Consider the following 9,311-nt stretch of genomic DNA (forward strand, 5'->3'; position numbering starts at 1 on the left):
GATCTCCTGACTGCTGGTACCAAGACTGTTGACTGTGGAGCTGAGCAAACTGAAGCTGTGAACAATCTCAATCTTTTCGCCATCCATCCTGATGCTGCCAATTGGTCCAGTGGTGAGAATCTTTTCTGCTTTAAAAAGGATTATTCTGGCCAGTATTTGTTATTGATCACCAGGGATGGATGTGAGGAAAGGGACCAATATAATAGCTATAATAATGTTATTTAACTATATTCATGAATGTTAAAACAGCAAGTGATTTGTGACATGCAATTGACCACAATGTTTTTGTTGTTGTTGTTGTTATGTGCCATTGAGTCTTAGATCACTCATAGCAACCCTATGGACGAAAGACCTGAACACTTGTATAACTTTCATCGTTTCTCCAAGTTCATAGAGTTTCCGAAGGCAAGCTATTTCGGAAGTGGGTGCCACTCCTGATTCTAAGCTTGTTTTAATCTGGGAGCTCCAGCAAGTACTGTCCACCATGGGCAACCATTATCTCATTTGACACATCAGTGTCACATATTTATCACAATACAAAATTCTATTTATAGAAAAGATTACTTAAGAAAGGATAATTATAACCATGCAGTCCATTTCTTTAAATTTAACTACCAAAATCAAAGAGCCGTGCTCTTACCATAGTTACTTGAGTGAATAGAGGAATGCCTCAGCTTCTTTCTTTCTAGTTAATTTTCCTTAACCAAAGCATAAAACCCAACTCTCTAAGTTCAAAGAAAATATTTTCTTTTTTAAAAAAAACTAGAAAACCATTAATATCCATCTCTGTAAAATAATTCAAGCAGATATTTCAAAAGTGACTTGTTTAATTAGCACAATTTCACAACAGTGTCAGCATTCATCTAAGAACTAGCTTTAGGGGAGTTTGAGAGGCCTGGGGTGGAAGCCATAGGCAGTGATAACTTGGTAAAGTTTCCTTCATTTTTCTGAATCAAGGTTACTTTATATCTGATTTGAACATGATTTTTATCTTGTATAAAATGGCAATTATTTAGCCATTGTAAAAGTCCATTTGGTCAAATTGCAGCATTTTTGAGAATTAATTTTATTACTCTCTCTATCACCTTTAGGTTTATAACCCCATCTTATACATAAAATAAAATCTATGGTGTTACTTCCTTTCTCTCAAATATGTCAGAGTTCATGCAGCAAAGTAAAATCAGTATGAGTACAACAGAATAAGAAATTTATGGATTTATAAAGTATTAGGTTCAATGTGTATGTGGAAGTTGTTAGAAAAGCAATAGTCCACAAAGGGGGACTGGAAAATCAGAAGGCTTGTCCTGAAGCACTGCGGTAGCTGGAGAAGTCAGAGCTTGTAACCAAAGTGAAAATGCTTAGAGAAACCCCACAAGAAGACATTGGCTCATGTGCTACTCTTACTAAGGGCAGACTGCCTGATTTCTAATGGTGGACCTGTGGTTGTGGTCAACTGAGCCTAAAACTTGGAAAAAATGTGGTTATGAAGTGTGAAAGGTTAGAACAAGAAATCTTTCAGCACTTAAGCATCTGTCTATAACTGCAGCTGACCCCAGAGATTCTTAGAGACTATTGACTCCTATTTTGCTCAGCCTAACTTCCCTGGCCAAGTCTAGATCAGAACCATATGGGGAAGGGTATTCTGATAAACATTGTTCCTAGTATAGGCATCAGAACAAGAGCAAAAACCTGTACTATCCTGCTGCATCTCTCTGCTTTTCCTCCAACAGACACATCTATCATTTTTATTAAGAAGAATATAATCTAAGATTTAATTTAAGTAAGGTTCTTTAGCAGGAAGCTCTGGCAATCAAATGGAACAGAGTTGCATGGGCAACACAAAGATACACAATTTGAATCCACCAATTGTTCTTCTGGAGAAAGATGAACAATCTTCTCTGTTTTGATTAACCACTGGAGGGTCAGCTATGCATTTGTTCCAACTCAGTGGTCCTCAGCAACACCAGTGTGACAGTGCGTTATGGTCTGGTATTGTAACAGAAAGGCTGGTGGTTTCCTGTGGGAGAAAGGTAGGCAGTCTTTTCCCATAAAGATTTGCATGCAGCCTTGGAAACCTGAAGGAGTGCTGCTGTGAGAATTTACTTGATCATGGTGGGTTTAGTAATTTAAAATATAAAGTAAGAGTAATACCACTGACTTCATTACAGTATTATCTCAACACACTTGGATAATCCCTTTATGAATGAAATCCATGAATTTAAGCAAATCCCATTTCTTCATTAAATCCTCAGATTAGTCATTTTTATAATAAACTCAAACTCATTGCCTTCAAATCAGAACCCACTCCTAGCTGACCTTGCAGCGGCTTTTTCAGAGGCTGTGAACGACTCTGGAGGAGTTTGCCCATCTTTCATCTGTGGACCCTCTGGTGGATTTGAACAAGCTGCATTTAGGTTAGCAGTACAGTTTCTTACATACTACTACTCCACCAGAGCTCTATTTTTATAATTGTTATTGTTGTTGTGTACTGTCAAATTGGAATTGATCCAGCACAAGTTTTCAGAGGCAATAAATTGTGGAAGTGATTTCTCCATCCTTTTCTCCACAGAACAGCTGGTGGATTTGAACAGCATGCCTTTGGGATTGCTTCTTATCAGTAGGCTTCTTTTTTTTAATTTCTTTATTTTTCATTTCAATGAACATCTACAGAGATTTTGGAATTCCATTCATTCATTGTTGCATCCTTCTCCCCGCCCACCCCCTCACCCCCGTTTGCACCTCTCCTTCAAAAGCAAAAGAAAACTCACTAGGCTTCTTATCACTAGGCTACCAGAGCTTCTTATTTTTATAATAGGTGGTGATAAATGGTATTATGGTGAACTACTACTTCTAAGATTATACATTTCATTTTCATTTATTTTTAATTAGCTGGCTCAAACAAGTAATACACATTGAATCAAACTCTCCTTATATCTTAAATACATGGCTTCTATTAACATTTGCTCTACTAATGTCTATGAAAACCAACTGAGTTCAGTTACATACGTAAGTCCAAAGGGACCTTGGAGTTTATCCTCCTGCACTGTGACCTAAAATTATCATGGGGTCCGGGGCCAAACATATAAAATTATTGTGTGTACAAAAAAAGTATAAAAGAGTGTTCACAAAGGTTATACCTATTAATCTTCCTTGAACAATTTTTAAGGTACCAATTCCTGAAATCTACCACCGGATTTTTATGTAATTGATCTAGAATGGAACTCTGTAATCATCCTTTTTTTTTTTAAGTTCCTTATGTAATTCCAATGGGAAACATCAAATAGATGCTATGATAGGACTTGTACATAAGCCTATCTACCTGTCAACAGTTATTTATTAAAACATCCTTTTTTTATGTCAAGATACTTTATTTTTAAAACAGGTCGCAACACTAACCTTTGGCCCATTCTGCCCCTGGACAAACTACAAATGCTTGCTCAGCAGCTGGGTGCATTCTTTAGTAGCATGTGTGAAAAGTGAATAAAAATGTATATAAAACAAATATTCAAATAGTTTCCATAGGAACACAGATACGTGTGACCCCATCGCCTGGTCTTCCATACTGTTCCATCCCACCCTACTTGTATAAAATTTCAAAACTAACAATAATTAAGTTAAATGGTCCCCACCAAATCCCTTAATTCAAGCTAAACTTGGAGTTAACAGCTACCAAAATGGTATCTACACATTAACAACTAGCTGAAGCACAACTGGCTGGATGCCGTTTCATTCCACTTTCCCAAGCACAAGACAAGGGCAGAGTGCTGACATCCTGCTCCTCCACTTCAAGTGGATACTCATGGTTCTTGATTTGCTGCATGGTTCAAATCCACCAGATTCTCTGCTGCAAATGGAGGGACAATCTCCTCCTGTACCATTCAGATCTGATTTGATGGTACATTCACAGAAAAGAAAAAAAAATAAAACATCCTTTTAAAACTCAGATTATATGATCCATGTCTGAGTCACTGTAAATCAGGGATTGTTAGAACAGTCTTGTCAATCACCTAAATTCACAGGTCTACTTAGATTTCCCATTTCTAATTTAACAAACTTGGGAGAAGTTCTTTAATAAAAACTTGGTGCACACAGGAATTGAGAGAACTCAAACACTATGGAAAAATCATATAGCAATTTTATAAATAATAGAAATACAACTATTGGATCCTACCCTGTCTTTTGTTACCTTAGCTATTAATTTATTTTATCTTCAGTTTATTTTTGCCTTATATTAGCTACACTTTTATGTTTTGCACAACATTTAAGTAGGAGAATATAACTTCTGCCCCTTCTCCTTTACATATAATGACAGAGTACATGGTTAGATACTAAAGCTATATTAAGACTTCAGTATTGCCTTAAGCTGTATTTTTCTCTTTTGCTTTCAGTGCCTACAAAGACGGTATTCATCCTCTCCATCTTTTTTTCCTGGTTTTTATTGTTATAAAATTTGTAACCCAACATTTGACGATGTAACATTTTAATACTTTTCAGATATATAGATTAGTGATATTTTTTAAATGACATCATTTGTGTTGTGTACTGATTCCATATAATTGTTATTTCATTTTTTAAACAGTGACTTATTTCTACCCTAGCTTTAATGACCATTAGTAAACTTTAGTCTTTAGACATTTGCATCTGCTTGTCATTTCATATAAATGGGATCATACAACATCTGTCCTTTTGTTAATGACTCTTTATTAGATTAGTCCTGTGAAAGGAACAGATGCAATATGAGGTTGGCCAAGTCTGACATCTACACACTTCATAAAGGGGAATTACAAGAAGATTCTGATTTCCTTAATCTCCCAGCAAACTTTATCTCAGAACAGTTACAAGTCAGCTTTTCCTTCAATCTCCATCAAGCAAAACCTTTAACTGTGGTTGCATCTTCAAGGTTCCTCTTGTTTATCTCAAAGTAGTGCCACAGTTTCTTCACCCTTTCTCTACCACTGTTGTCTCTCAGTCTCTTCACAGTCCTCCCATTGTGTGAAAAACATTCACTCTTGTGTTGATCCTACAGCTGATGATGATTTACAAGACTAGGTGTCTATAGGAAGGTTGTTGGAGACCATTTACCCCCAGTGGGGGCTAACACAATCAAGAGCTCTTACACCTCAAGTCCACACAAAGTTAGGATGTTAACCCAAAGGTTGTGCCTCTCTGAAGGTTTAAATACACTATCACTCCAAGGGAGAAAGATTGGCAATTTTATATTATTCAATTTATAGACTCAGAAATCCAGTGGAGGTTCATCTGTCTATGAGTTGGTTTGAACTTAATGCCAATAAGCAGAACTGAGTTATTCCATTAAGCATTGTATTTTGAAAGCACAGTTATCCGAGGACTTCATTACTCTTCGTGACTAAGCAGTGTTTCATGGTATATAGATAATGTTTTGTACAGGGAGCTCTGGTGGCCTAGTGCCAAGAAGCTGTGCTGCAATCCTGAAGGCACACGGTTTGAGGCCACCAGCTCCTCCATGGGAGAGGATGGGCAATCTCCTCCCGTGCGATTAACTGCCTCTGAAAACCAGCCAGAGGGTCAGCTATGGGTTGGTTCTAATTCTACAGTACACAATAATAACATGTTTTGTGTACATATTTACTTGTTGATGAACATTAATGTTTCCACATTTTGGTTATTGTGAATAGTAGTACCATAATGAACATTGTAGAACATATCACAACCTTGTTTTTTTCTTAGGCAGTCCTAAGCACAAAAGCCTTTATCATAATCATTACTTATTGTTTCTATGTCCACTGGCCATTTTGCACAACTGATTGGACTCTTAGTAAATAGTCTAGTCTTAACTCAGTTTTTAATTATGTTTCAGTCTTAGCTGTCTATACATAATAGTAAGGTATTCCTCTTGAAGACAGAGTCTTGAAAGAGAAAAATAATTTCTTCATAAGTTACTCAGAATTTCTCTAAAAAATAGCAAGTACACTCATTTTCTCCTCGATCTTTGTTTATCCTTGGTTTTACTTTTTTAAACATTCTCTTCTCTCATAGCAATGAGGCAAAATAAAATACAGAAAAGTTTTCCCTGGCAGTATGGCTGGTAGGTTTGAACCATTATTCACATTAGCAAGAAAATAAAAACAGCCTTTCAACACACAAATGGCTTGAGAAATTGTGGTACATTTACACAGTGGAATAATACTATGTAGCACTAAGGAACAATGATTTTGTAAAATATTATATAACATGAGTGAGTCTAGAAAACATTATAATATTGAGTGTAATAACTCTATATAATAAGGACAAATACTGCTTGTGACCATTGTTATAAAAACAGGACAACTAAGTAAGTTGTGTATAAATGTTTAAAAATGGAAGTGTGTGGAAAAAGGAAAAGGATGGAAGTCGTAAGGTTACAGAGGTTAATGGGAAGATGGAGAAGTGAAGGAATAAGAAAGATTCAATACGAACTTGAAAAGATAGGGTATTAATTGGCATAGAGCAACAATAATTATATAAAATATAATGCATGTGACTATAAAACACAATGCACATGAGTGAAAGATAATATATATTAATTGTTGTTGTTGTTGTTGATTGACTTAGAGTCAAGCAAGACTTAGAGCGACCCTGTGAACAAAAGGCCTGAAGCCCCTCTATAACTATCAACTTTATCAAAGTTCATAGAATTTCTGGATGCATGTTGTTTAGGAAGTGGATGCCACTCGTGCTTCCAAACCTGTCATAGAATGTTATTGGTATATTAATTATTGTATACAAACCAATAAACTATTTGAAGGAAAAATATGGAAAAGCCTCTGGCATTTCAAAATGGATGTTAATGTATGATGAATATTTTCACTCATTTTAAATATATTTCAAGTCAGCCAAATACATTTGTAGTCAACACAACACTTGACTAATTGACTCTTAAAGGTGTTTTATACTTCGAATTTGAAATGTGACAACTTTCCTAGCAGTAGTGATGCTGGGAAGGTGTCATTCTTAAAATACTCCTGCCCACTTTTATCTCACTCTCAGTATTCTCATTTAATTGTGTGTTGTTAATTGTGGTTAGGTACAGTGGAGTCGAGTATGACCAATAGCGACCCTTTGAACAACAGATCAGAACCTTGTCCTATCTTGTGTCATCTTCACTCCTGCCTTTATTAGAGCAGCAGTCATCATGTCAATCCACCTAGTTGAAGATCTTCCTCTCCTTCCCTGACCCTCCACCCTTCCAAGCATCATACCCCTGTCTAAGGAATAGTCCCTCCTAGTGGCAAGAAGCTGCACTGCAATCTTGAAGGCATGTGGTTCAAGGCCACCAGCTGCTCAGCAGGAATCAGATGTGCAATTTCCTCATATGAGATTAACTGTTTCTAAAAACCCTCTAGAGGGTCAGCTAGGGATCGGTTCTTACTACTATACACAACAATACACAAAGTATATGAGGCAAAGCCTCATCTGTTTTTGCCTCTAAAGAGCATCTGGCTGCACCCTCCCCAAGATAATATTTGTTTTTTTTCTTTTGGTAGTCCATATGATATTTAGTGCTCTTCTCCAAGGTCACAACTTAAAGGCATCAATTCTTCATCTATCATCTTTGTTCAGTGTCCAGCTCTCAGATGCATAGCAAGTGATCAGAAAGACGATTGCCTGAATCAGATGTACCTTAGTCCTCAAGCTGATTTAACAATCTGACTCTATGTTGGGCAAAAAGACTTGCCAGTATAGTAGAATTAATGTGTATAAAGAGCATATGTCTATCATAATTAATGAATGCTTATGATTCCAGATATGGCTTCAAGAACATTACACATACTATGTAATTTAGGCTGAAAACAATACTAAGAAGTGGGTCCTACCTACATGTTTTTATAGTTTAAAATATTGTGGCTCAGTGAGTGATCAAGACACACTAGGAAATTGTGCAGCTAAATACACAATGCCAAAATTCTCAATATATGTCACCATAACTTGATTTATTTACTCCACCTGTCAATCCATTGACTCCATTGTGTTAGAGAAAATAGTATATACATTCTAGTTAAATGTAACTATTTTACACTTTGTCTTTGCTTTTCCTGACCTATGACCCACTGTTTATTTACTTATTTATATTTCTAGATTAATGACATTTTATTTGTTATCCTAAAACCTCACCATTTTTTGTTTGGGATTTTTAAAAAAAAATCTTTTTATTCCATATTAGTTTGCATACAAAATTTGCATGCATTGTCTTTTGTTTATATCCATCCTTCGTGTTGTATACATTCCTCTATTAATACTGTATTTCATATGAATATCCTTATACTTTATGCTTTAAAAAAATGAATCATTATTAATCCTTGCCCACCGTTACGCTACCTTTTCAGGTCCACTCTGAATCTTTCTTAACTCCTTCACCACCACCCCCATTCCTCCGTCCACAAAACTCTGAGACCTCATGCTTTTACTCCTCCTCCTCAACCTCCCACCACCATGTCTCCCTTTGAACTTTTGTAAACATCTCACTAGTAATCCTTCTAGGTTTACAATAATGCTCTTATGCCATATTTGTCTTTATAAGACTGAGTCAGTTCACTCTGAATAATGCTCTCTAACCTCTCCCATGTTATATATTGTTTTTCAAAATCATTGCTCCTGAGTGCTGTATAGTATTCCTCTATGTGAATGTGTTGCAATTTATTCTATTTTATGATCTGCAAGATCAAAACATTCAATGTATATTAGTTTACTTATAGTTTTCTTATGTGTAGACAATCAACAAAACTAGATGGAGATATGATGGTGAAGGAGAGGAAGATGTGTTTCTTTCCTACTCTTCCTGCACTGTGCTTAGTTTCTGAGGATAGGCACGTTTGCTTAGTAACCCTCATCTCCAAAGTTCCTATTGCCATTGAGGTTAGTTGACTCGTAGACATATGTAGTATAAGCTGAACTGTTTAAATATAACTGTTAAATATAATTTAGTAAAATATTGGCACAAAAAATATTTCTGTGCTCTCTCTAAAAATATACATTCTAGCAATCCAGAATCCCACATTACCAGTCAGTGACAAGCAAATACAACTGATTTGAAGCCACTTTTCTCTCTCTGCTCCACCCAATTTATCACTTGCCTGACATCTATGTTGTTGTTATTGTTATGGGCCATTGAGTTGCTTGCGACTCATAGTGACCCTATGTACAACAGCTCTAAACCCTGCTCTGTCCTGTGACAATCTCATTGTCTCTGACACACTCATCCCAACTGCCCCAGTCACCGAATCAATCCACCTCCCAGAGGACCTTCCCCTCCTGCACCTCCCAAGCATGATGTCTTTCTCTAAGGACCAGTC

The sequence above is a fragment of the Elephantulus edwardii genome, unplaced genomic scaffold, assembly GCF_000299155.1.
Source record: "Elephantulus edwardii isolate Elephantulus edwardi_28Jun2011 unplaced genomic scaffold, EleEdw1.0 scaffold00017, whole genome shotgun sequence".
NCBI classification, from domain to species: Eukaryota; Metazoa; Chordata; class Mammalia; order Macroscelidea; family Macroscelididae; genus Elephantulus; species Elephantulus edwardii.